The following is a 27,943-nucleotide window of genomic DNA, read 5'->3' as shown; positions in this document are numbered from 1 at the left end:
TCCCAGCCTGACTTGTTTTTGATTTCCAGAACCGAAAAGAGAGCCTTTTCTATGACTTTGGCGCAGGATTTAATCACAGAGGAATTTGCATTTGTATGAAAGGGGCTGAAACCCAGCTTCTGAATCAGCCAGGATTTTATTCTTTCCTTTTCCTTTTACTAGGGAAGCAGAGACTATCCTAATAAATCCTCCTTTCTTTTTCTGGCATACTTAAAAACCCATTTTTGAGCTCCACTGACTCCATTAGGTTTGAACTTTGGTATTAAGTACATAGGGAGGAAAAGAGTAGGTGTGGGGGTGCAGAGCAGAACAGTGACAAGCACAGGGCCCGAGGGAGGGACACACCTCGGGGCTACCACAGTGGTTATCTCTTCCCTCAAGAATAATGAGACAAAAGTAGACTAGAAGATGTTAAGAACCGAGGTGTGTCAAAGACACACCAGGCTTATATGTGCGCCCACAAAAATCCACACAGACCTTAAGTGCTGCTTTCTAGACACTATTTCACATGAAACCCTTTGACTTCAGGTTCTTTTTTAGAACTCCTTGATTTAGTTTCTGTTTTAGCATTTGCACAGTAATAATTTTACTACTAAAGGTAAATGTCTTGTAAACTAATGGGAAGCATATTGTTTGGCACAGTTTATAATGTCAGGATTTATGGTTCTAACACTGAGGGTCTCTCTGACCTCGAAGACAACATAATGAAACAGCAATGTGCTGCAAATGACTCGTTGTGATTTTTTATTAGCTCTCATAATCATCCCTTATTAATTTGTATGCACATAATAAGCACTCACCTTCACAGTCTGTCCAGCTTCGGGGCCATCCTAGAAGTAGAGAAAAAAACCAAGAGAGGTGAGAACAGATAGATGGTATCTCCTGCTTATTCAGAAATATCACCCATTAATAATTTAGATCCAATTTCATTGTGTGTTAATTTATAGTATTCCCATGGGGACCATCCGCTTCAAATGTGTGGGACCACGCAGTTCTCCATTTCCTCCTGAAAGTAAGTGAGAAGTGATGTATAAAAATGATATAAATTATCCAGTAAGCCAACCCCCTTGCTACTTTTCATGCTCTTTGCTCTTGGCTGTGGTTTTAATTGAATTAAAGGAAGGCTGCAAATGTTGGAGGAGGTGAAGTATCACACCTTTTGGTTATCTTTAAATCAGACATGGTTTAATTAATGTCTGATTATTTTAAGTCTATACGGAAGAAATTTGCTATGAACATGCTCCATTATGCAAGAACATGGGGTGTCTCACGTGGGAAGAGTCTGCTCAGGCTATTCTGACCTTGTGGGAGAAAAATGGGAATGTTCACCGTAGCTGGGCCCTTTTCTCACCCTGGTTCCCTCTCTCTGCTTCTGAAGCCCAGCAAACCTATTGACTTAGCTGAAAATGAGCAAACTCACCTAGTCACAGCCATAATGCAAAGCCAAAGCAGGTGCTCAGCCAGTTTGAAACGGCAAAACAAGCAACATCTCTACAATCAGAAATTCCAAAATGGAATTCAAACTCTCCGACTTTGACCCAGACTGTCTACTTCCCTGAGCCTGACAAATGGGGTAAGAATTACTGCCGTGCTGTGAAAAGGATTAATCTTAGAGTCACAACCCATTAGTGGGTCACAAAGTCAACCTAATGGATTGCAACCAGCATTAAAAACAAAAGAAATCAGATCATAATAGAATCTAAAACTATCAGAATGCACAGAATGGGTCAACATTGTTTTGTAAAACTCTGCTTTCCTTTATCTATATAGGCGTATGTATATGTGTGTATGGGGGGGTGATATACATGACTGTGAAATAAATATTTATCTTACTGTGAGTTGTAGTAAACAAAAGTTTGATAATACTGCATATATGAAAATACTCTAAGCACTATCCACAAGTCAGTTTCCATATTTACGGATTTACTTTCTAAGTGAATCATGCACTGGTCATTCCCTATAAACGTGGATTTTCTCCTTGTATTTCATAACACTGACACTTGCCTTCATTTGGTCTCTCTGGAAGCACAGATTACAAAATAAGCTTGATAAACCCACTCTAAGCTCAACTACCTACCTGAAGGTGACTCAGATGGTTTGACATACAACACACACACACACACACACACACACACACACACAGGGTATTTGGGGTGAAGTTTAGATACTCTCAACACAAACGTGGCAACAAAAGAATTATTTTTTGAGAAGCAAATGAGCACTTGTAACCAGAGCCTTTGTAAACTGAAAGCACTGGCTTTATCAAGTCCTTTTGAAAGTCTATGGTGCAGAGCTAAGAAGGGAGGGAGGACGGTGAGCATCAGTTTACCTAATGGGCCGAGCACAGAGTCCCCACATTTTGAAACAATCAATTTTTTTCTCAAAAGCAATTGTGGACCCACAAAGGACTTTATTTATGTATTGATAGCCCCAGCCCTTTCCATAAGTAAGCTGAAGGGGCTTGTGATATTTTACTACTGATTTACAAAATTCCCAGTTGACAACTCACCATGGATGTCCTTCTCCCAGCCTGACCACGTGTGGGGCTGGCTCACCCTCTGCCTACAGAGCTCCAGTGACTGGGGATCTGAGTTCTTTGCTGGAGAGCGGACCACACCCAACCAATCAATCTAGCTTTTAAACCACCCGTGATCAATCACTGCAGCTTGAATTAAAGGTAGAGAAAAGGTAAGCCCTATGAGGACAAGGCCCAGCATAAGTTGCATATAACTGCTCCCCTGGAATTAGAGCAGGACTTACCCCATGCAGTGCTCAAAAGCTTTTTACCACGGAATGAAAATGACTTGTCCAGCCCCAGTTCCAGTAAAAGATCTGAAAATATCTTAATGTCCATTAAATCTTATCTGTTACTCGCACCTGCTTTGTAAATAAGCTTCAGAAGACTTGTCTCAGACGATAATCCACAGTCCATCTTGGACCATGGGACAGTAGGGCAGCCATGGAGTAGTGACACTTTTCATGGCTATTATATGAGATATGAACAACAACAGCTGCCTTCCCAGTCAGGAGAGAGCCCCATGCTAGCATTTGAAAGGAAAAAATGTCATCTCTGAGTAATCTGTACACTCGCCTGCATGGAGAAGGTGAGAAAGGTCCCCTGGAAATATTTCTCCACCACTGGCCCCACTCTCTGGGTTGCCAGAAACAAATCAGCTACTTCATCAGGACACGGGTCCCCAAAACACTCCACTGACCACAGTGGGCACAGAAGGATATCTACGGCAAGATCTGTTAAGGCACACTCTGCTTGCTTTGGGTAGTCTTCTTACTGAGCAGTTTGTACCCCCAGTATTGAATCCCCTTGGACCCAGGCCTGACCTCTCAAAGATTAAGGAATGAAGAAACAAATATTTACCAAGCACTGAACTCCAAGGAGTTCAAAGAAAGATTATAAACATAGTTAATTACAATTTGAAGGGGAAGCTGTTGTGTGCAGAAGAATCTCTTTTAAGAGAAAGGGACATTAGTGTACAGAGGGACTCAGGGCTTGCTGAGATAAAGATGCCAGGGGGCAAGACCTGTTCGGGACCATTATTTCCTGACCCCTGTTCTAAAGCTCTGTCCTCTCCAGCTACCAAAGGTACTAGGTTGGAGAAGCAACCGCAACATCCAGTTGTTTTGTCTAGGTAGAGCATGATTAAAATTTTAATCTAAAAGTCTCTTTAGAGAAATAAGAGAAATGCGTAAGGAATATACAATAGATGTTTATTTTTAAAAGGAGTGCAGACATTCTGAAAATGTACAATGAACTTCCCCTATAACTAAGAAATGTGCCATGTGATTAAGCAATTTATGACAAAGGTTCTTCAGATTATTTAGAATCCAAGAAGACATTTGAACAAATCATTAAGGAAAAGGGTTTCTATGTATATTAATAAAAACAAAATCTGCTTAACGCATTCTGCAAGTTTGACAAGGCAACATATTTATATTACTGATGTGAGCAAACAAGGTCTAGAGAAAAAGGTTTTCAATTTGATAACCTACGGGTAGCAAATTAATATTTACTGTGACACCATCAATTATATTTCAGTTATGTTTTATACTTAAACTCATCATATATGTACATCTACACATGTGTATGCATATATATGTACATGTATGTGTGCATACACCATACAACCTATATTAATATTTGTTCAGTTTTCAGATACTAGCAAGAGAAACAAGCACTCTTGTACATTTTTCTGTTTCTTTCATTTTTCCTTTCTTCTTGGTGTTTTAAGACAGCATGCTTCTGCCAGGAGCTAAGCAGCTAAAGGGCATAATAAAACCACAATTCTGCAATTGCTAGTCTTCCCAGAACATCAGGCCCATGCACTACTGGTAGAACTCAGGGCCCAAGGGGACACGCACTGAGCTCAGCTGGGCGGGCCTGATTTCCATAAGAGAGAGGGAAAAAAGAAAGGGGAAAACTGATTAATTTTGCTCATAATCAGAAAATTCATGTCAACGGTAAACTAGGAAAAGGGGCATTTGTTTAATCTGAGTTCATTTTTCAAGAGAGGAGAAGGGAGGCCTTCACCCATAGGGCATCTGATACTTAAAAAGATAATTATCCTTCTTTGGCAGGGCTGCTTTATTATCATGGGTCAATGAACCGTTTAGAAATGAAGAATTTCCTTTCATTTCCTTTTAGCAGATTGCCAGCCTCCACCCCCACTGAGTTGCTTTTTCTTTGTTAAAAGGGACCTTTCCCCATATTTCTCCTCCCTGCTTTAATTTACACCCTCCCTTAGGCCCTGCCTTCACCAAACCACAGCAAGATGACAAACACGCAAGCTTCCAACAATACCCATAATTGCTGCGTTAGGCTATGTATGCACACAACTAGGTGGGAAAGGAAGACATTTCAGGTGAGCAATTGCTTACTGTAAAAACTGTTGAAATGAGTCTGACTACTCTTATATGTCATACAAATTTAGTATTATCAGGCCATTCAAAATTTTTTTCAATGCCATAGAAAATATTATTTGTCATTTTTTTAAATTATCTGATGCTGGGGCCAGGAATGGTGGGTGGTGCATGCCTGTAATCCCAGTGCTTTGGGAGGCTGAGGCAGGAGGATTTCCCGAGCCCAGGAATTCAAAGCTGTAGTGAGCTATGATTGAGCAGCTGCACTCCAGCCTGGGTAACAGAGCGAGACTCTGTCTTTACAAAAAAAAAAAAAGAGAGAAGAAGAAATAAAAATATAATCAAAATGGTAAATTTTATAATATGGTATGTCGATGAGAACTTTAAAAAAAATTGTCTGATTTAAGGACTAGCATGACCCAATCTTTAATGAGTCAAAATGTTTGGGAAATTAAATCAACATGGCAGAATCTGTCAGACGTTTAGTCTTTTGTACACGTAACCACAGGATCATATAATATATACATTTATTACTTTTACTGACCATTAGGAACAGTAATACAACATGTCACAAAAAAGCCTTCATAATTCTCATTTAGGTAAATATTTTTTACCAGCCATTTGTGCAACATTGTTCTAACATATATATTCCCTGCAATCCAATCCTTTGTTAAGAAGTCATCTTAATTGCATGTAATACACAAATAAATTTATATGCAACTGACAACAAGATGAAATAAAAAGAACTTTAAAGGGTGCTTACTGGGCATGTGTTCATGTGGGTGATCACTGTCTTTGCTCTGCTGGGACCCAGAGGATGGAGAAACAGGGATCTCAGCCTGGAAGCGACCACACAGGGAGGCCCCACAGGACTCTACCTGGGGTTACACAGGGCCTGGCTCCGGAGCTCCGGGGTGCTGTGTGAGTGGTTGAGTTTGCCAGCGGCAGATTCTCCACCTGACACCCTACCTTCCCTGGGCCATTCTGGGAGCCAGGTGAGTCTCAAAAAGCCAGATCAATCATTTTCTCTCAGTTCCTTTAAAACCAAAGCAGAAAAAGAGCCTCTGCCTTCACCTCAGCGCAGGCTACATCCTGACTGCTGCCTCCCTCCCTCCCAAACCTCCTCTTCGCCCAACCCTCCCCTTGCACACGATAGACATTTGCCTTCTTGCTTTTCCACAAGCACACTAAGCTTCTCCCCAGGTTTGGACTCTTTTTCCTGGCTATTTTCTCTGCCTAGAATTCAATTCCCCATGGTCTTCACATGGCTGCATTTTCCTTATCATTCAGATTCCAATTCAAATGCCTTTCCCTCAAGGAGCATTCTATGACCACCAGTTTAAATTACTACCTGGTTACTCTCTCTTACATCACACTATTTCAATCCTTTCCACCAGCTGCTTGTTTTCTTGGCTGGTTACTTACTACCTACTCAAATTGGAATGTTGTTCCACAAGAACAAAGACTTTTGTCTTATATACTGCCATTTCACCACTGCTTAGGATATCAAAGACACTTAGTAAGTATTGCTAGAATGAGTGAATAAATCATAAACAGACCCTCAGATCAGCCATCTCTCAGTGCTGACACTGAAAAAGTGGAGATGACAGTAATTTAATTTTCAGTCATCTATACAAAATTGGGATCACCTATGAGATTTCTTTTTCCAATTTAAAGAGGTTTACCCTTGATATTTGGCATAGTTAGAACTAATGTTGGGTATAAGTACAATTATGAAGGTAGAAATCCTTTTTAAAACACCCTTTTATAACGTAATGAAAAATAAGTGGTTCCTAGATTATTCAGAATCTTGGCTAAATTATATCTCTTAAATACTTTTTTTTTTCCTTACAGACAGAATCTCACTCTGTCACCCAAGCTGGAGAGTGCAGTGGCATAATTATAGCTCACCACAGCCTCAAACTCCTGGGCTCAAGCCCTCTTCCAGCCTCAGCCTCCTGAGTAGCCGGGACCATAGGTGTGCACCACCACATTCAGTTAATTTTTTTTTTTTTTACAGATAGGGTCTTGCTATTTTGCCCAAGCTAGTCTTAAACACCTGGCCTCAAGTGATCCTTCTGCCTCAGCCTCCCTAAGTGCTGGGATTACAGGCATGAGCCACCACGCCTGGCCCATAAATGCTGCTTTACAGTATGACTAAGAAATATATTAATACAAAGAAATATAGTTTATTTATTCATGCAATGAACATTGAGCACCAATTAATTGTGGATACCATTAGGCTTTGGAAATAACAGGAGAGTAAGAAGTTGCTCCTGTCCTTCCTTCCAGTCAAAAGACAGGAATGAAACAGATCATTTCAGTATAAGGAGGGAAACAGATGTAAGCATAGAGGGGTCTACCAAAGTAGAGGAGGCACCCAATGTGGTGGGAACCTGGGGCACCTTAGCAAGCGCGGGTTCCAGGATAACCCTGGGTAACTTCTGAGTGGAATTATCCTATCGCTAGCTGAAAATATGAACAGGTTCACGAGAGACTTAAAGCAGATCAGCAAACTTTTTCTGTAAAGGACCAGATGGTAAATAGTTTAGGTTTTATGAATCGTATGCCTAAGTAGCCATAGACAACACAAAAACTAATAGATGTGGCAATATTCCAGTAAACCTCATTTACAAAAAGAGGGGGCAGACCAGATTTGGCCCATCAGGCTTAGAGTGCGAACCCCTGCTTTAAAGGGATCACACGAGACAGAAATAACTAAGGGAAATTGGAAATATTTGGGGTCCTATTCCTTTTTTCATAAGTTGGGAACTATAATGCTATCTTAAAATAGCATACTGGACAAAGACCATCATATTATCTTTAAATTTTCTACTGTCTAAGTAAAATACCTGAGCTGGACAGATCATTTTATTGACCCTGTATAGCACTTTTGATGCTGCTAAGGATTGAACACAACAATCAGAAAAAGTGTTGTGGTGCTGACATCGCACACATAAATCATGGGTATTTCTTTTCAATGCAACTAAAGGAGTTTCTGCCATCTCTAATTGGAAAAACAATATGATCTGCAAATACACAAAAGCACAAAAACAGTATGCTATTCATAAATTCATCTGAGAACAAAAGTATTTTCTCAAAATACATGCATAAGCCTTGGAAGAAAACACTGTATTGTCTGAAGATGGTGGGTGTCACATGGTACATATTGCTCCTAAAAAAATAAAAAAAAACAACTCAGGGAAAGCAAATTAATTTTGAAGAACAGCAGACAGCTCTTATAATTCTAGTGCCACTGTTTATATGCCAATTGTTTTAAGATAATACCACAGATGCAACATAATTTAATTTGTAGACTCTTAGGCCTTGTTAATGGATAAATCCCATATTATACATATGTTATGAGGACATATTTTCATCTGGGTCCTGTTTGCTTGGGATTAACACCTCTGCTAAGATGTTTTGGTCAACATGTGGGATAACCCTCAAAGAACTAAACTTACTGAATTGAGTTTACTACATGTTTATCCAGTACTCACCATGTGTGAAAACCTGTAAAAGGGGTTACCAAGATGGAATCTTACCTCTCCCTATAATCTACAGTAGAGAGATCCATTTAGTAATAACATTTTTTAAAGGAAGAAAAGGGCAGTAGTTCCAATTTAGGTCGTATAGTTGACAGAGAGATTTGTCATAGTAGATGAAAATCAAAGATGACTTCTTGGAGTAGATAAGATTCAAACTGCACTTTAAAAATGGGGGAGTCGTTCAACCAGTCAGTTGGGCTGGCAACCTACTCATTTATCCATCCCACAGCTAGAACCTCCTCCTCTCAGTCCTGGGTTTGTGCTGGGACCCATGATGCCAAGATAATAGGACAGAGTAGGTGACCTTGAAGAGTTCACACTTCACTGTCTCCAACTGTCATGCAGTGCAAACACATCATTACAATACAGACAGACGAGCGCTACGGATGGAAATCAGTATAGGATGCTGTGGGAGCACAGAGGAGCCTGAATCTAACTCTGCCTCGGGGTGTTAGGTAAACTTTTTTGTTTTATCTTGCACTTCTATTTTCTAAAGTAGAACCATTTCTCCAAATGTGGACCAAAATCTGTCCTTGAAAATGATCTAGCAACTTAAGGTTAGCTTCAAAGAGGGTTGTCAGGCATTCTTCCCTTGGCCAAATTTACCATTTATATATGTACTCTTATTTAATCTTTCCAACAAATCTATAAGGTCCTATCATGATTCCCATTTTGCCCATGAGGAAACTGCAACTTATAGAAAATAAGAAACTTGCAAGACAGCACACCCAAAATGAGATTAAAACTAGAATTCAACACGAGTGTGTCTGATTCCAAAGTCCATGTTATTAACGATAGTGCTGTGGTGTGTTTTCAATAGCTTTCATGACTCCCTCTCTGCCTAGCCTCTTGTTAAAGTGTACCCCATTTACAGCCATAACACCATGAAGGTGCCTGATCTCATCTTATCTTGGAAGCTAAGCAGGGTCAGGCCTAGTTAGTACTTGGATAGGAGACAGCCTGGGAATAGCAGGTGCTGAGGATTTAAAAAAAAAAAATGTGCCCTGCATTCCCAGAGTCCCTCTCTATTTATGGAAGAGAACCACAGGTTTCATGAAATACAAAGATACTAGGGAAACCTGGGGAAGGCCTGAGAAACACCAAGCCTTAGATGAAGAAAGCAGAATACAATCCCCTGGTGGAAGGAGGCCTCAGTGCTGGGTAGTGAGTATGGTCTCACCTAACAGAAAACTGTGAGTCTGAGGACCAAGGTGAGAGAAGCATCTTGCACCAGGGGTTGAGCTGGAGGAAATGAAGAAGGATGCAGAGCTGAGTTTTGGCCCTTCTCCACCCTTGACTTTGGGTTGTTCAAGGTGACTTTGGCTTAGTTGCCACACTCCTGAGGATGATTAGATATCGTCCTCAATATCAATGGGTCAGGTTATCAGACACACTGAATCCCTTTGCTTGTTGGACAGTCTAATTATTAAGAATCATTGACTTTCTCACAATGTGATTTATAGCACAAGAGATCACCAGAAATTTGGAAATGATTCTTCTTTCCTTCTTCCTCTCCATGCCCACCACTAGCCCACAAATGACTATCTCTGTCCCTTTGGACATGAACACTTTAGGTGTTTTGCCATATTAAAGTGTTGTTACAACATGCCAAGTCATATGCTGAGTTCTTGCTGACACACTGCTGATAATACGCACAATGAAATAAATTGAATGGAATCTTTGTACTAGTCAAATGCCTAAAGCTGGTGTGGTTTGTTATTTGAAGATATGACCACAAGACTCTTTCCCATCCTACAACCCCTTTGTAATGTGACTTTGTCCTTATTCTCATCAAGAGTTAGAGTTTATTTCTCTTCCCCTTGAATTTGGGCTGGCCCTGAGACTTGCTGTGATCAGTGGAATATTGTATACATGTTTGTCTTCATTTGTTTTTGTGTTGCTAAAAAAGGAATACCTGAGGAAATGAAAAGAGGTTTATGTGGCTCCCAGTTTTGCAGACTGCACAAGAGCATGGGGCTGGCATCTCCACCTGGTGAGAGCCTCAAGTTGCTTCCACTCCTGGTGAAGGGGAAGGGGAGCCAGTGTGCAGAGATCACATAGCAAGAGACGAGGCAAGAGAAAGGGGAAGGTACTTCCAGCTTCTTTGTAACAACCAGTTCTCACAGGAACAAATAGAGTGAGAAGGGAACTCACTCATTACTATAAGGATGGCACCAAACCATCATAAGCCACACACCTGCCATTAGGCCCCACCTCCAACATTAGGGATCAAATTTCAACATGACATTTAGAGCATCAAATATTCAGACTATAGCAGTGTTGCTGTGTGACTTTCTGAGGTTAGGCCTTAAGTGACCTTGCAACTTCTGATTTTTACCGTCTTGGATCCCTGAGACCAACATGCTATGGAAAAGCCCAGGTAGCCTTCTGGAGAACATGGAGGAGGACGAAGGGGCTACAGCTGATAGCCAGCACCAATCATCAGAGACCATCTCAGACTTTCCAGACCCAGGAGAGCCCCTGACTTCCAATTCCTGTATTAGTTATCAACTGCTGTATGATTAAAGTACCCAAAACATAGTGGCTTAAAACAACACTGCTGTGTTTCTTTAATAAGTCTGCGGATGATTTTTGCCGTGGGTCTCTAGACTCACTCATGCAACTACTTTCAGATGGAAGGTGGGCTGGGATATGTGCTGAGCTGGGTCTGCTGGGCCCTTCACTCTATACGCTCTTTCATTTGAATCCAGATGTGGAATCTCTAAGGTCTCTTAAGACTTAAGTTCTTCCACATTCCCTTGGTGAAAGGAAATACAAGCCAATCCAGATTCAAGGTAGACAAATAAATTCCATCTCGTAACAGGAGGAGTAGAAAGATCACATTGAAAAGGGTATGGACACTGGAAAGCATGATGTATTGGAGTTGATATTGTAACAATCTACCCTACTTGGTAACTCTGAAAAGAAGTTCTGGGGATTCTGTAAAAATAAACAGGTGTCCAAGGTATCTAGGATGTCCTAGCAAGTATATACTGCCATGGCATTTTAGAGTAAGGATGGATTTTAAACTATATCTACTCTAATACCTCCCTTGTCGGATAAAAAAAAATTGGGGTTAGAGAGGTTAAATTATTTGCTCAAAGTCACACAGTTAGTTAGGAGCACAAATGGGATTGAAACCCAGCTGTTCAGCTTCCCAATCTAAAGCTCCTTATATTACACATGAGATGGCAAAAGATCATACCTCTGTCACTATTTTCCAATACTATACTTATGGTAGAAATCAATAATCAAGCACAGAATTCTCTCTTGGAGCTAGAAAGTACCAGAATCCTTGGCAATACCAAGCTCTGAGCAGTCACCACCAAAGAGAGAAGGCAAGTAACATGAGACTCATGTGTCATTTCTGTGACCTCTCCCACTGCCTCAGGAACCACAGAAACAATTGCAAAGGACTGGTGGAGGCAAAACAAAGTGAAAGACTGCAAAAGCGAGAATCTGCCCAATGATATCAAATGTTCATTATGTTGTTACATTTTTATTCAGAAGAAATTTGATAAGTTCAAAATTTGCTCATCAAGGATAATAATTGATGATTAAAAAATAATTTTAGGAGGAGTTCCCTGACGAAAATGAAACATTTAAATACAGAATTGTGACAGAAAAATGGAAATGTACTAATTCAGATGATTAATTAAAGATGACAGCAGAATATCATTTTCAGAGTTGCTCAGATTTGCCCCCTTTTATTTTTCTATATCTGATCTATTCTAGGGATTCGGAATATAAAAGTCACCAAAAATAAATCAAATCATCAAAATATTATTAATTCTGATGAGGCTGATTAGCATGTATATATATGAATATGGAGTAAAGCAGTCTCAAATAATATGACACAAAATTCGTCATTCTTCTGAACTAATAAAAAAGAATATTCTGTATGCATCTCTACTGCAGATCTGTATGTAGTTTAACAACAAGCAAGGAACATTCCAGCTTGCATAGCAGACCTCTGCAGACCCTGTATAATTCATTATTTGTCTAACAAATACACCAAGTCCTTGTAAATATTTAAAATAATCCTTAGTGTCACTTCACAAAGCAACAACAGGATGGACTGTGAACTACTTTTTAAGATTCAATTTATTTGATTTAAATAACACAGTTTGTAGAGCTCTGAATCAAAGTAGGTGGCGTCTCAAAAAGTAATCTACTACCCGCAATGTAAGCACTTCAGTGAATTTACATACCAGAAAGGTAGAAATACTACCCCTCAAATTAAGAAATATAATTCTGAAGAAGTATCTTGCCAGTTTGGGCCACATCTTTTTTCACTGGATATTAACATACTGATTTCAGTAACTGAATGAAGAGTTCATGAGATATTCATCAACCAGAAGCATAAATGACATGGATGTAATTTTAAGCAAATGTGATTTCCAGACTATGATAAACTCCAGAACAGTGTGATTAAGATAATGATAGTACTCTGCTCATAGCTGGATCTCAAGGCAAGCATATCACAGGTACCCCCTACCTCGTGTTGTGTCCTGGGTGGGATATGCTTTGGACCAGAGCTATGATGAGTCCTCGATCATGTGCAGAAAGAGAAGCCAGTTACCCTTCTCTAGGCAGCAAGCCTTGAGCTGCCCTCGAAACTTCTGAGCCGATCTGGATGCTCAAAGGTAAGTATCACATTCAGAGAGGGAAGTAAACAGGTGGCTTTCGAAGAAGTTAAAATGAATCGGGAGCCTGCAGTCTGGTAGCATTCCAGTACAGATTCTTTGGCTGAATGTTATACATTTCTCTATGAATTTCTGAAGCCAAAACAATTCTACAATGATTGAGATAAGAGCATTATCTCTGGAAAAATTTATGTTTCTATTAAACTAAATATGTAGGGAAGAAGTACACAATATCAGAAGGGGAAGGAAAAAATATGTAACGTTTGCTGCCTACTATGTTTTAGTGATAATCAATAACACTTGAGGTAGATAATATTACCCCCCAATTTCCATATTCGGAAGTTGAGGCCAAAAAAGTTAAACTACATGTCCAAGGTCACATAGCTATTAAGTGAAAATCCTGGCTAGGGCCACGTGTTACAGGTGCCTACACTGTTTCAATTCCCCCCAAGGTTATAAATATCTCCACGTATCTACTATATCGTTTATTACCATGGGATAGCAGAACACTGGCTCCATGAGATGTTATTAGACATTATACAGACAAATGATCATGTAGTCAAAGAAGATTGAGAAACACTGGGTGAAATGAAGTAAAATAGCTCTATGGGACTTCCCAAAATAGCTAATGGGACTTTCCAAAAAGAAGATACAGTGTGCATGCAATTTTCAAATTCTCTTAACTAAAAAATAATTATTACTTTAGTTTATTATTATTATTATAATTTGCAGAACATTGCATAGAACAAATGCTTCAAAGGACTGTCTTTGGAAAGCCTCAATACCATGTTGTAGAATGTATGGACGCCTGAAGTAGTTTTCTGCTTTTCAAACAAAAAGTTGAGTAAACATCCTATTAATTATATGGGCAAAGAAACAGACCATTCTTGAAATACGCTGAGAAGCTGAGCATTAAAATGCATAATGTGGGACACGGCAGTCAGTAGTGCCATTTGCCAAACAGTTTATGTTATTGTCACATCTGGGCACAAGGAAGGATAAGGCCTTTTGGATTGTGTTTGAGGGAAGCTCAAGGAATTCAGGCTAAGGATTTGTGAGCAAAAATGACACATGTCACTTCCAGGCTAGAGTTCTTAACTGCCAGCCTAAGACCCCAAAGCTTTCTGCCTTCACCAAGACAAGCAGTGATGTTTTGCAATGGGGCTGCTCTGGCAGTCAGGACCCTGCTCCCGGGAGTGGCAGGGGGCCGTTCCTCATGGTCACAGTGATTAGGGCACGTTTGTTATTAACTAGGTTTGACCTCTTTTGCTAACTCCAACCAACTCCTAGTAGCTGCTGAGAAGAGCTAAGAGGAGTCTGAGACCCTGGTAAGGATCAGGAGGGAAGAATGGAGGGATTTATGAGTTTGGGGAGCCCAATGGGGAAGAATATTAGTGTGCACACCAAGCATCTGCCATTCTTCAATTAGAAAGCAATGAAATTATCTTTTCCAAAAACTCCCTTTCTTAATGATATGGAAGTCATTTCTGGATCTTGTGATGTCTCTCAGTATCCATTATGAAAATCTATTATTATTGTTATTGTCCTAGAGATACATAGAAGTGTCTGGAATTTAGATAATTCTGGTTAGGAGAGTAATGAAAAGGAAAATTAACTGTCACTCAAAAGTGTCTGTCCATGACGTGTAAATACAAGAATGGGAACACCACAATATGAAAATGAAAATATTGTAAAAATGCTCTTGAGAGTTGGAGGAATGTTACAATAGAAGAAATAAAGTACACTCAGTGGCAGAAAGAAATATTTAAGGATAACCCCAATGAGGGATTTTTCTAACCTACAGATATGCTCTGCTATGAGCATCATTTCAAAAACCCTGTGAAAAGCTTTTTAGTCTAGTATAGATCAGAAAGCAACGCTAGAATCTGCAATTCATTGGGGATCTCCTAGAAAGCCACATGCAACATAAATAATTTAATAGCACCCTTCCTAGGTGCACATTTTCATTCCACCAGTATGTGAGAGGAGAGCACCCCGAGCACCTACTTCCACAGGTGGCCAGAGTGGCATATGGGGCCCGAACTCCCACATGGATGGGATTCTTCCAGTCCAAGCTCCATCATGTCCTGAAAAGCACATATTCCAACTTTGGATTTGCTTATACCACTCAAGAGACACTACAAATTCCAGTTTCCATCAGATCTTCGGTGTAGTTGGCCAAGCCAATAGAGCAAACTGAACATCACAGCTCAGATACCATCTGAAGGCAAAAAGCAGCCAAACTATAAATATGAATAGAAAGAAACAGAGGGTAAATGAGGTGTAGAAAGGAAAGCGGGAGATAAAAGGGGGGGCAGCATTCAGCAGATAAAGCATCCTTAGAAGATAGCAAATACTCCCTTTTAGATAGGCTCAAGTAGCATTCCTGGTGCCACACATAGTGATTAATATAGAATTGGCCTTTAATATAATAAATATTTGGTGAGAGAATAAATGTCATGTAGGCTTATTCATTGTTTAATCTGGCAAACAATTCTTTTTAATTAATACTTTTTTTCAAAATGTTCCAGAAACTTGGGTTCTTAAGAGACCAGTGAACTAGTCCAGACTCAACTTACTTAAATGTAAATAATTAAGAGAAATGTATTTCACAGGTAAAAAAAAAAAAAAAAAAAAAAGTCAGTACTGAATTCCTAATCTAAAACAGACCCAACTAAAAGCAGAGAAAAAAAAAATACAAATTGTCCTTTCCTTCAGGCACCAAAGGTAGTACATGCCTTTTAAATGGAAAACTTGTGGACCATTAATTCAATGGAGCTTGGAAAGATCTCAGGCTCACATTGTTCTATGCTGTTTAAGAACAATGATGAAACTTTTTCTGTGACAATTATTAATGTTGACAGAAACATCTTTTATTCCAAAAAAAATGAAAGCCTTAATCATGTTAATATGGCACTCATACAGAATCTGAGTCAATGTCCTCCCTCCAAAAATCAGTCCTGCCTGAGCTAGCAACCTAAAATAAATGATGTGAAAGTATCTCATAATGAGAGGTATTCAACAAGTGGGTAATGAATGAACTTCTAAATAAATTATCGAAGGAAGATCATAAAGTCAAACACTGGAGAAAAGGACAATGCCAAAACACTTTTGGGAAATTTGTATTTTTCCATATATTCATTCAATAAATATTTATGAAGAGCCTGCTACATGACAAATATTATGTAAGACACTGTGGATACAGCACAGCCAGGTACATGCATCCCCTCTCTTCTAAACACGGTACAATCTAGAGGGTGAACAAAGGCAAGTAACAGATCAAAACACAGTACCTATTGTGAAAGAGACAAGAGCTGAGATGAGAAAGCAAAGATGCAATGATGCAACAGGAAGAATATTCCAAACCAAACCAGCTAAGCTGGGAGTGAACTTGACCCAGTTCACCTGGTCTAGCTGGATCTGCAGAAGAGTGCAGGCCCTTGACAGCCTTGGTCAGCAGTCTGGGTTTATTCTATCTGCACAGAGAAGTCACTAAACATTTCAGGCACTGGAGAGGGGAGGTTTATGACAGAGTCTAAGTTCTCTTTTAAAAAGATTACTGTAAATGCTATGTAGAAAAAAAAAGAAAAAAAGATTCAAGCAAAGCAAGAATGAAAGCTGAAGGTCACTGGGGATGTCTTTACCACAGACTAGGTAAAAAATTCAAGATCCCCTTCACTATGGTGGTGGCCCTGGAGATGCAGAGAATTTGAGATGCATTTTTGAGGCAGGAGCAACAAGACTTACTGACGAGGGCAAAGGAGTGAGGGGGATCGAAGAGGACGCCAGAATTCTGGCTTGAGTAGGTGGGTGAAGAGTTGAGATAAGTTGGAGGGGGCAGTGTCAGGGTAAGTCACTACTTAAAGACATTTCCTACTTGAATGTACAGAATTTTCCAGAAATAACTAAAGCAGACTTTCCTAACTTGGGTCTGCAGATGGTCTCCCAGGCTTCTATGAATCTCCTGAAATTGTTTGTGAAATTATGTGTGTGAGTGTGCACACACGTTTGTGCACACAGCATTGTTTTCCTGTTAACAGCTTGCAGAAAATTCTTAAGCAGTCTCCCGATCCCAACTGAAATAAGAAATCACCGATTTAAATTAGCAGAATTACTTGAAAAGTAGTCCCCAAGAGAACGATTACAAATAGACTCAGACTTTTGTTCACTTTGGCTTAGAATCTAATATACTCACTCCTGAAGAGTAAGAAAAAAGTTTATTCTGTCTCTGAGCAATGGGCTATAATTCACGAGCATGAGTCCTCCACAAAAGATAAACAAAAGATTTTTTAATGGCATAACACTAAAGTCATTTTAATCTGATTCAGCAGCGAACAATTTAAGACATGTCTCTTCCAACAAAAGACAGCTGGACACATAAAGATGACTGTGTGATCCATTCAAAATTAAAGAATAGGCTAAATCATTTACAACAATAAAAATGCAGAAAATTCTACTAGGAAAAAAAAAAAAAGGAAGTGAAAACTCTCAGCAGCAAGTGATTTCCAAATGTTTCCAAAACAGGAAGCAAAAGACATTTTAATGTCACTCTGGTACTTTCTAGAATAGAATAAGTTAATCAGGCAGCCTCTAAAAACAAAGCAGCAATTCATTAAAAAAAAAAAAAATTAGCAATGAACCACATTGCTGGAGTGTCAAGAAAGCAGACTTTTTCAAGAGAGTGATTTGTATGCAAATATAGCTCAGCTTTTATCAGCAAACCTCCCAGGCCTGTAAAGGGGGATGAAATGTTCTTTGCCTCTCCTTAAACTTCTCTCCTAATAAAGTCAACATGGAAGGACAGAAGAGGTTTGTGCATTTTTAAAACAATAACGATAGAAGAACTAAATTCACAAATCCAGGAGAGGTTTGTGCATTTTTAAAACAATAACAATAGAAGAACTAAATTCACAAATCCAGGGTTTCAAACAAAAAACTCTCAATCCAGCATAACCCTCTTTGCAACAGTAATGTGCTATGCGATTTAAATACTGTCTCATTAACACCAGTGTTAACATTTAGAACCTAGATCTTCATTCATTCCACATTTAAAATTTCTCCTTTTCTTTCCCACATTTCATGTACCCATTCACTGCCATTTCCACATTTGAGCTCTGTATTTTTCTTCCCCATCATAATCTAAGCATTACTGGTGGCAGTGTCTAAGAATTAGTTATCTTATTATCATTTCTTCTTCCCTTTGTGTTCTAACTGTATGAATTTTCCAAAAAATAATTGCTAACAATAAAGAAACCCCAAAATATAAAAACAAGCCACTGGAGAAATATTTTAAATATTTAAGTGTATTTAGGATTTGCAACTTTTTTCAGCCCAATGTCATTTTTCAAGCTATGTTTAGACAGCACAGAATGCTGTATGTTTTGTCTAATGTTTAAATTAGTGGACAAAATAATCCAAAAGGATCTATAAAAGTATCGGCTTGAACACAAGATTTCTACATATTTAAACTTCATTCTTTATATATGTGAAAAAATATATATTGAAGCATGCCCAAGAAGAGAGAAAACTGTACAAACAGATGTTCTGGCAATTTTGTAACAGTTTCACATTTATATACTGTCTTTCTTCCCAAAGGACCCTAAAACTTCCTCGCATTTTCTTTACATGCGTAGATATTAAAAACATACCTTTGCTAATCACTTGTCTTTTGTCATGAGGAATCAGACATTGGCCCCATTACCTCTCATTAACAACATCATCATCATCACTACCATCTTTGCCATGGTCACTTAAAATGAAGTAGAAATTGCTTAAATAACCACAGCTAAAGTAAGTGTCACAAATCTCTTATTGATGATTAAATGCTCCTCCACAAGACTGAAACCTCAAATACTATGCCACAGTATATAGAGACTGCAAAGCCATTAATGTTTCTATATGGAAAAAACCACAAAGGTTATCCCTGAAAAAATACTCAGAATCTCATCTGTTTCCATTTAGTTTATAAAGAAAAAAAAGAATAATTCAAATTGAGAGGGATAGCATTTTAGATTTTCAATATCATTGATATCCCTAGATCCATAATAATTTAGCAAACACAGATCATGGCCAATAGAGCAGTACTGTCTAATGGAACTTTCTGCAATGATGGAAATGTCCTATATCCTGTGCTTTCCAATATAGTAGCCACTAGCTGTATGTGGCTACTGAGCAGTTGAAATGTGACCGAAGAACTGAATTTTAATTGTATTTCATTTTAATGTTATACTTAACAATTAAACTAAACTTCAAATTTTAATTTAAATAGCCTTCTGTAGCTAGTAGCTACTGTATCATACATTGCAGCAATAGCGGCCACAAATGTGTGACAACAGGAAATGGTGGGAACTGGGACAAACTCGAAAACACATGCCCCAAAGTGGCAGCCACTCCATAGCTATTTGTTTGTTCCCAGAGAAACTGGAAATTTGGATTGCTGTGTGTAATTCTCTTATACTTAACTTCTGGCAATTATAGGCAGTCCTCCCTTAGCATGGCTCCAGTATGTACACATTTCAGTTATTACAGTTTATTTAAATAATACCAACTCCCCAACAATGTGGTTCAAATTTCAGTTACCATGGTATATTAACTCTGAGTAATTGCACGAAGTGCAAACTCTACTACTAGCCCTTCATTTCAAAGACCACTATGTAGTTAACAAATGTGCATGATGATCAGTGACCAATCATGTCACTTCTTTCCAAGTCTGTCGGTGATTGATTACTGAGCACCTGGTACTTGTGCCCACCAGCAAAGTAGGTAGTTGGTGTTGCCCCTTGGTCTCCCGCCAATCAACCCACATGGTATTTTATCAAAATGGATAATTAAAAAAGGGAACTGGTCAACAAATATGAAAGTGCAACAAAGAAACAAAAAGTGAAAACCCTGGAAGCAAACTTTGAATCAAATGTAAGTGAAGTTATGGAAGAAAAAGCGGACCATGAGAATATTGACTATGGTGCTATTGATGAGATTCTAGATATGCGACCAGAGGAATTTAATGAAGAGAAACTTGCTGACATAAATGAGCAAAGTGGTTAGTTACGATGGAAAGGAGAAAGGTAACAGAGGAAGTGAAACCAGCTACAAACGTCACATTTTTTAAAATTTCACATTTCATGACATTGAAAACACAAAGGATAAATGTTGAAAGTTCATCCAAACTTAAATAGGACTATGACAATTATCCAAGGCATGGAAAAGATGCTCAGTCTGTACTGTTAGTTCTAGGATAAGGAAAAGGCAGCAAGCACTATTCAAACTATGCTCAGTAAGTGTTTTTCAAAGACATACAGCACTTAAATTCTTAATGTTGCTAATGTTTTAAATGACAGTGTACTAAGTGTTAGTCTTACTATTTTTTTCATTTCCATATACTCTGATAACTGACAATAAGAGAGTTTTCAGTGATTTGACAAAAATTTTAAAGGTCATAAGTTTTCCCATTGACTATTAAGTTCACTTTGCGTGGCTTCAACTTGCTCAGTTGTTTTTAGTCACACTGCTATACAAGGTAAGGATCGCTTTTACTTCAAATTTGTTAAAAATACTGGGTGGGACAAATAAAACGTAAGGCTAATGGGCCACAAATCTAAAACATATGCCAAGAACTAGTGTCATACTTGACGAGCATCTCAGCAATAGTAGGAGAGAGTGGGTTGAAGAAAACCAAGGACTATAAGCACCTTTAAAAAGATGTATTTACCCAATACTCTATCCAGGAAGGGTACATTCATTGTCATATGCTTCTGAACTCTCCCAACACACTGTCTGGCAAAAATAAAGTCAGCATTCTATTTCGTTTACCCAAAGAGCTTAGTTGAGAACTGCATGTTACTGTCAACCTAAATAACAAGTAGAGAGAGGCTCTCTAAAGCAAAATGATTTTTTTTCGGGAATAAGCATTGCAGTGGGAATACGTGTGCCATAGTAAACTATGTTTGTATTCAGGGAGATAAAGACAGACAAAAGTATTTAAAAGAAAAAAGAGGAAAATTACATAATTTTCTTAAGATAATTATCTTTGGCTACGAGGATCAATAACACGAGTGGTACCAGGCAGAAGTTGGACAGGCAGTTTCTGGGCAGATGCCCTCCCAGAAGGATTTTTTGGTGTAAGGTTGCAATGATCTTTGCGCAATTTGCAGTTTTTGCAGAATCTTTTGTGATGGTTTTTATTATCAGGCATTTGTGCATGAGAATCCTCCCTTCCTGGCCTTTCTCAGCTCTTTTTGTCAGGTTTTTTTGTTTTTAACACACATGACTCCATTTTGATTCTGACAATTTTCACGTTATCAAACTTCCTGAACTCTGAATGCATCATTAAACCTGGCCGTTAAGCACTAAGGTTTCTCCACTAAATGTTCTCTTTTGCACATCACGATATAACTGGAGGGAGATTACATAATGGGTAACATCAACACCATGAATATTCTGTATTTCATATGGATGGTGAACAACAAGCAAAACTTCTGCCAAAATCCTTGTTTTGAAAGACAACAGAGAGAATGTATATGTATCTTTCCGCTCACAATGTTCTAAATGTAGACCCTTTCTACAATGCATTACCTGCCACCACTTCAAAATCTTTTTGAAAAACAGAAGCCCCTGTCTCATTCAACCCTGGATCCAAAGACAAGCATCTGGAGCCCAGGTTAGGTCTCAATTCAGATGTCACCTCTGAGTAGACTTGTCTGTCCCATCTAAAGTATACCTTCTTCCACCACTTCTCATTTGTTTGTATCCTTCACAGCCTTTGTCACATTCTGCAATTGTAGGACTCATTTAGGCTTACTAGTTTTCTATCTAGAACGCAAGCTGAAATGTGAGCAGGAATCAGGAATGTCGGAATCTCAGCTGTGTCCTAGGACCTGGGCATGGAATTCTGGGCACAGAGCACTTATTGCACACTGGATGGGTGGGTGGGAGGTTTGAATAAATGTCTAAGGAAATGACTATCTGAACGAATGTTTAAATGAACTGTTTGATTAATATATGAATTAAGCTAAAACTATTATCTTCATAAATAGAAAGTAGGGAAAAGATAACTTTTATTCTCCTAGATAATGTTTCATCCTCCTAAACAGAACATTCTCTGGGTTGTCTTCCTTTTCTTAAGTTTTGCCCTCAGGTAAGTCTAAAGATGAGAATTCTTCCAGTAGGAGAGCCTCCCAGGTCCAGCCTCAACTGCATTTGCTCAACTGCAAGATGGAGAAGTTTCACTTTGCAGCAGCATGTGTGAAAACAGCTTGGGAATTTTCATTGAGAATAAGCTCAAGATGAGTCAACAGAGTGATGTTGTTTCCACAAAACACATTTGATCTCAGACTGTGAATGCAAGTCTGGTATTGAGTCGAGGGAGGTGATTTCTCACTCTGATCTTGTTGGCAGGGCTACTCACGGAGTTTTCTGTCAACTTTAGGAGCCACCAGGGACAGCCTACAGCACAGTCACAACAGGGATCCGTATGGTTTAGGAAAATCAAACAAAATGGAAATGAGGAAACAAGGGCCAACTATCCAGCCACAGCCTTGGCAAGGCTGCCATTCCAGGAAGGAGAGAAGATGCAGGCTGACCAACTAGTGAATGGTAGGACAGAATTGGAATCTAGCAGATGGGCCGTGGACTGACCCAGATCTGGATTCAAAATTTCTATCACATTTTAGCTATTTGACTTTGGCCAAATAAACTCTTTAGCAGTAATGTCATCTGGAAAATGGGCAGTATTTATTCTATCTGAACTATAATTCAGAGTAACCAAAGAGCACCAATGATGAAAAGTTATTTAAAAAAAATCTAATTCTAAATGGAAAAGGTATAATAGATTTACGAAGAGCACCATTTTCAATTCCTAATGAAATAATCAATTCACACAAAATTAACAGATGATTTTGGGCTTTAGACAGGGGTTTGTAACCTGGGATTCCCAAGGACACTTAGCTGAGGATACACGGATAGAAGAAAGGGAATATACGAACATAAATGGGAAAAATGGTGAATATTTTTACTTTTAACTCAAATTTTGCATCTCATTAAATCACAAATGTAGGCAATAAACCATAGTCGTAACAGCAGTACCTGTGATTCTGTCACAGTATAAATCACAGATATTTTTTCAAAAGTGATAACTTCATTGTTATTACAGATATATTGAAATATTTCCTCCACATTGCTTATCATTAGTATTATTACAAAATTATTGTAGTCATTATAACTGCTACAAGTTCTTATTACTTGTTGTGTAATAAAGAATGGCATATTTCATTGTATCCCAAATTTGTTCTGTAATATTATGATAACTGTCATTCTATAACATCAATTTCCTTTCCATTTCTATATGATTAATTGTCCTCAATTAAAACATTATTGGGAGAGGTCACCAATAACCAAAAGGGTCCACCTAACAAAAAAGATTAAGAACTCCTGCTTTGGATTAAAGTTTGATGAGGAACTTTATGACAGAAGACTAGGCTGTCACTACCTAAATCCACTGGTCAATTTCAGGAATGTAATGGGACCTCCAGACATTATGCCTCCCTATGCAAAGCGATCTGAAGCACACAGTAATACCACAAATGCTTGTATGTGAAAATAATCAATCTATAGACCACAGCTGTCTAATTGAACTTTCTGTAATGATGGGATGTTCAATGTTGATGCTACTCAACACAGCAGCTGCTAGCTGCACTTGAAATGTGGCTAGAGCAAATGAGCAACTGAATTTCTAATTTTATTTCATTTTAACTAATTTATATTTAAACAGCCACACGTAGCTAGTGTCTACCCTAGAGCCCACCTCAGAGCTAATTTACTTTTCACCAAACACAAAAGACAGAGAAACACTAAACAATATTAAAGGAAAACAAACAGGCAAATCTAGACTATAGGACAGTCTACAGGACAGTTGATCCATTTAAAAAAAAATTCAATGGCATAACAATAATGTATTTAAAAATTACTAAAATTAATAATAACCAAATACAATGAGTGGATCTTGTTGAAATCCTGATCCAAGCAATCAATGATTAAAAAAAAAAAACATTTTGAAACAGTCAAAAAACTTAACTACTACATTATATAAAGAAACTACTATTAATTTTGTTAAGTTGATAATGGCATTGTTGTTATGTTAGGAAATTTTCATAGATCTTAAAGATACATACTGATGTATGTAGAGTTGAGATAACATTATTTCTGAGAATTGCCTTAAAATATTTTAGCAAAAACAGAAATGGATAGATGAAACAAGCATGGCAAAATCCAAATAAAAATTGAATCTGAATGAAGGTAAACAGGCATCATTTCTACTTTTGAGCATGTTCAAAACATTTCAAAATGAATTTTAAATATGATAACACACTGGATATAGTGACTGGCACATAGTAAGCACTCAAAAAATGTTAATTAGCCACTATTAGCAACATCATTACAATTTATGATCCCTAAAGTCAAAACTAAGATTAATTAGTAAAAGGTAATAAGATGTAGCTTTCGGCTCAACATAAGAACAAGCTATTTAACAGCGAGAGAGCTCTGGGAAGATGAAAATACACTGTCTGCTGAGGTGGTAGCCAACAGAACATTCATAATGACAATAACAGAAGTGACTTACATTTATTGAGCACTTACAATGGGGCAGACATTGTTCTAAGCACTTTGCACATATTCCCTCATTTAATCTTTGCAACAATATCATATGGTAGGTACTCTTACTGTTCCCAATGGAGCTATGCCAGCAGAGATGGATCACCTGCTGAGGATGTTGCAGAAGAGGATCAAGGTGAATGGCTTTGCTAGTTGCCCTTTGCCACCCCTGACAACCCTGAACTCTTCTGATTTAATGGACATGTCACTCAAATCAATTGTGTAGGTGGGCCAGCTGGGGGGCTCCCACACAGAAGCAGTTCTTTTACTTAGTGAAAGGTCTTTAAACATCACCTTTCCCTTTCAAGTAAGGGATGAAAACATCACAAGAATTTAATTATCTGTAGGCAAAGGGATGATACGATCAAGACAATGCTACATTTCAACTATGTCATTTATCTGTTTTCAAATTTGCCATAAATGAGAGGGAAGCATCTTCCACAAGTTGTCACTTGACCAAGAAATGTTCATGGTATATCTTTGTCAACATGTTTCAGAATATAAATCCAGATTACAAAAACTCAAGTTGGTATAAAGGTTGTTGTCATATATTATATCATATGGAAAGAAATACTGGTGACCTTATCCAGTGTGACTGTTATAATAGTAATAAAATTGAATCTTGAAAGATTACACTTCTGGTCAAAGCAGTAAAATGTGACCTTATTCTATTCAACACTGACATTTATTATATTAATTCACATGTAAAAAACTGCATTAAAATGATATTAAAGCTCTGGTTAGAAATGTTAGAAATGGGAATGTTCAAGAACTTCAGAAATAAGATTGAACTGCACCAGCCATTCATAGCATTGAGCTTGCTTGATGCAAATCGAACTAAATTTCTTCCACCAATCTGATTCAGTTCTAATTTTATTATTATTACCATCTCATTCATACAGAATGTATTTTTTCCCCTCAATGCTTCTTCAAACATTTTATAAACCTTAACTCATTTTCATCATGCTCTGGAGAAAAAGATAACACAGAGCAATGAATGTACAAACTAACTCAGAGGATCAAGCCATCTGCTTATGGCAAGGAGACTGTCCTCAGGCCCATAAAATTGTGGTTAGCACTGAGCACATGTCAGGTTCTGCACCAGACCCTAGGACATATACCAAGGTCCAGGCTAGGCAAGCAGTGTCAAACAGATATGTGGATTTCGCAGAAGAACCACCGTGTATAAAAAAAGGCATCGTTTTAGATATGATATCAGCAAAGATTTTTTGTTAGATTTTTTTTTTTATTTGGACTGGTCAAAGTTTTATAGGGAGGTCTTTCTCCCTTAAATGTAAGTTTTGCAAGCTTTCTGCTTTTCATTCTGGGGGTAGAACATGGAATAACACAATGAATTAAGGACAAGGCCAGGCCATACCTCCAAGGATCGTTTTCTCTTATTTATTAGCCTAAAGATCCAGGTTGCCATAATGGGTCCCAACTCTCTCTCCCACTTTATTTCTCATCATTCTCACTAACACTCCCAGGCTTTAACCAAAATTAACTTTTTGCTATGTATTTCCTCATATACCATAGTTAATATTGTTTTCTGCTCTAAAAACTTTTTGAATTTATATCATTAGATTAAGCTAGGTGTGGCTGTGATAATAAGCAGCCCCCAAATTTCAGAAGCCTCTAATAAAAAAGGTTTATTACCTCCTTGCTACCTGTCCATTTTGGGCCAGTACATAAGCTCCATACACCTTTGCTACTTGGGCATGCAGACCAATGGAGCAACTACCAGCTCAAACGTTGTTAGAAGCCACGTCAGGGGGAAAAGAAAACCCCGCAGGGTCTTCCACTAGAAGTTATATGCGTAGTTCAAAGTGACACAATTTATTGCCATAACTATTCATGTGGTTACACTAAGCTGCAAGAAGAAAAATTCTACCATATGCCTGGAAAGAGGAAGAACTGAAAATATTTGGCCAACACCATCAATGACACTTTATTTCCATGTGTCCCAAATGTTATAATTCTTCCAGCTCTAAGATTCCACCTCCTCCTAAAAGATACCCCTGATACCTCTTGCTAAAAGAAAACTTTTCACATAGTAAATATACAGAGCCTGTTATTTTACCTCTTAAGGGTCTTATGACTCTGAGAACAGTCTCTCTGTCAGGACTCTGTGTTTCCCACAATGCCTTGCTAGTAGCTATTGCTTGAATGATAGAACAAGGCTGTCTGCATAATGAGATTTTCATCTCTGAAGACTCTCAATACCCTGGAGGCCAGTAATAGTTGAAAAGTAATAAAACTTTTTTATTTTTTCTTCTTATTTATATCATAAAGATACTTAAAACAACATTAAAATGATCATAAAGAAATAAAAATGAGTCCATAATCCCACTACCCTAAACCAATAAATGTTTTCATTTCTTTTCATTCCAGTCCTATTCAAAGGACATCCATTGCTTTTATATAGCTGTCTTCATGGTGCACACAAAGACAGAATTCTAAATAGAGGACAAATGACTGCCCAGTCTACATGTCTTTTACCCTTCCCAAGGCAAAGACACTTTGGGTCGTATCTTAAGACTGATTTTTATTTTCCACAATACAAGCGTCATCGATTTAAAGCTTCTATGCTATTTAGTACAGTCACCATCATTAAGAAATAACCAGTGTACCTGTCACCACCACTTCCACTGGTTGGCCCAGCTCTAGAGGAAATTGCCTCTAGTGAAGGGGGCTTGGTTTTCATCATGAGAAGAAGGAAGAAAGAGTGTGTGCTAAATCCTGGATGATTTTGGAGAACATCAGTAGAATGAAGAAAACTGCCAGTGTCACCATGTCGTGGGCCATCATTAAGACACCATTAACAAAACCCAACAACATGAAATTTTTAACCTCATTCTTTAATTTTTCTTATTATCCTTTTGTTCCATTTAATTCATCCAATTATTTTTATTTTATCATGTGCTCTTCCTATTTATGTAGTCTGGAGTTGAACTCTTTCTAAAACAAGGTAGAATATATACACATAATGCATTTTTTTATTTATCCACACTACCACACAGGCACTGGGAAGTCTTACTAGGGTTGATAAACAATCCAGATCACCATTTCATTCAGCTTACTTAAGATCAAGTAAATCTTAAAATTGATAATCAGAGCTACTTCTATACTGAGAAAGAAAGAAAAAAAACCACCCAAACACCTTGCAATGTTATTAAAATTCAGAATAATGACTTCTTTCCTATTTTCTATTTTAATAGCTGATGTATT

General features: G+C 38.2%; 1 long non-coding RNA gene across 1 annotated transcript in view; it reads right to left on the bottom strand.

Annotated features, from left to right (window-relative positions):
- Positions 1-800: 800 nt before the first annotated feature.
- Positions 801-27,943, bottom strand: part of LOC123623645 — a 197,043-nt gene continuing 169,900 nt past the window's right edge. Inside the window, exon 3 of the long non-coding RNA XR_006729955.1 lies at positions 801-830. This is a non-coding gene — a long non-coding RNA (uncharacterized LOC123623645). The remainder of the gene's footprint in view (positions 831-27,943) is intronic.

This window comes from Lemur catta, chromosome 18, assembly GCF_020740605.2.
Source record: "Lemur catta isolate mLemCat1 chromosome 18, mLemCat1.pri, whole genome shotgun sequence".
Classification (NCBI taxonomy): Eukaryota; Metazoa; Chordata; class Mammalia; order Primates; family Lemuridae; genus Lemur; species Lemur catta.
This window is presented reverse-complemented; position numbering and strand designations above follow the sequence as displayed.